Source organism: Mus pahari, chromosome 12, assembly GCF_900095145.1.
Source record: "Mus pahari chromosome 12, PAHARI_EIJ_v1.1, whole genome shotgun sequence".
NCBI lineage: Eukaryota > Metazoa > Chordata > Mammalia > Rodentia > Muridae > Mus > Mus pahari.
The window spans coordinates 71,847,178-71,848,913 of record NC_034601.1 but is presented as its reverse complement, the minus strand read 5'-3'; the positions used below and the strand labels follow the sequence as shown (position 1 = coordinate 71,848,913).

Below are 1,736 nucleotides of genomic sequence, written 5' to 3'. Positions count from 1 at the left end.
GTCAAGGGGGTGGGGGGTATCTTTCTCACCCATGTCACTGTTCACCTGCATGTCCCCCAATACACAGGCCTGCTCCCCTGAGTTCTGTAGCAGGGTCATGTCCCCTGTTTTCACAAGCCCAGGACTAGCTCTCCCTTAATGCCCAGGTGAGGGGTGGGGCCAGTTCTGCACAGCCCTCAGACATCAGCATGTCACCAGACTGTAGCCCAGATCAGGGACTTCCACCCAGAATTTGGTTGTTTACAGACCCCTACTGCTTCAGGAACACAGACCCAGACATGACCCTGGAGGTAGCACAGACCAGGACGCCAACATGGTCCCGGATATTATCATTAGCTACTCACATCAGGCTGTTCCTCACTATTCTCCACTATCCTCTACTCTCCAGTTACACCATTCTTCTTTGTGCCTACATCCTTCTCCTTTCCATTCTCTTCCACATATCCACCACTTAAGTGCTTCTCTTAGTGATCCCTGGGGTCTCTGAGTGTCCAGGATTGTCTCAGGAGCGCTATGCCGTTATTGTGAACTCTGACACCAGGCAAGTGTCATCTCAGGCATGCTCTACACCCCAAGGCCTGTACAGCAATGAGCTGGTGATCATCTCAGGCTAGCTTCCTGTACAGACCCTAAGGCATCTATCTGGTTGTTGTCTTGGGGCTCGTTCCTGTATGAACCTGATGTACCAGGAGGGGTTTGGCTGGTATCTTGCTTGCTCCCCACTTTGAATACCCATTTGGGCCTGCACAATGCCATACTAGTGGTTGTGTCAGAGACCAGTGAGCAGGAAATAACTAGTGAGCCATCCCTCTCCAAACTCTCTCTCTCTCTCTCTCTCTCCCTTCCCCATTTTCTCTTTCTCCCTCTTATTTTATTTTTCAGGAAATTTGACTACCAATCATTCACAGGTCAATTTCACAGGTCAATGAACATAGTCATAGCCTCTCCTCTCTGCCACTTACTGGTGCACGTTTGACATGCCGACCATATTTCCAATGCCTCTCCAGCTATGCCTGGTACCCTTCTTAAGGTAAGCTGACTCTTCTATCTCTACCGAATACTGTTTCTTAGACAGAAGGAGGCAAAGTTCTGGAATTAAGTTGGAGCTTAACTATATGCTCAGAATAACCCCTGAAAGAATTTCCTTGAAGATGAGAAACAAAAGTAACAACTTCTATAAGTTGCTTGAACTTCATTAGGCTAACTGACAAAAGAGGAAGCTTGAGAATACTCAAACTTAACCAATTCATATTGCAAGAACTCTTCAAATCCATCTTCCTTTATGTGGCTGAAGAGCTCATAAGCCGTGTTAAAATTCTATGATCTTTTAGGAGATAGGTAAAAATCCACTGCAGAAGTATAGTCTGCATCATCAAAGAGCCAAATTTTCCCTACAAGATTTCAAAGTAATTGGGGAGGCTATTGAGAGACAGAAGAAAATTGATTTTTTTTCTTTAAATTTTAAAGGAAAGTCTTTCAGCCTCTAAAGCTGGAAAAATTGGAATCCCAGGGGCTCTCCATATTAAGAAATCCCAAGAACTATTTTCAGCAGTGGATCTTGAGAAAGTTACAGCTTAGTGAAGGTCATTGTCCCATTGTCTTGCTCTGACTCGAGCTTCAATTTATCTACAAACAAAGGAAACATTTTGTGACAAAGAACAACATACTGGAAACTTTGTGATCTTTTAAGGAAAATCTAGATAATTGAAAAGGCAAATAAAGGCCAGAAATAATTA

The 1,736-nt window shown here is 44.1% G+C and overlaps 1 non-coding gene across 1 annotated transcript; it reads right to left on the bottom strand.

The window, feature by feature from the left end:
- Positions 1-882: 882 nt before the first annotated feature.
- Positions 883-1,008, bottom strand: LOC115065151. Its single transcript, XR_003844947.1, has one exon. It is a non-coding gene; the product is annotated as a small nucleolar RNA SNORA17 (small nucleolar RNA).
- Between the last annotated feature and the right edge of the window lie 728 nt (positions 1,009-1,736).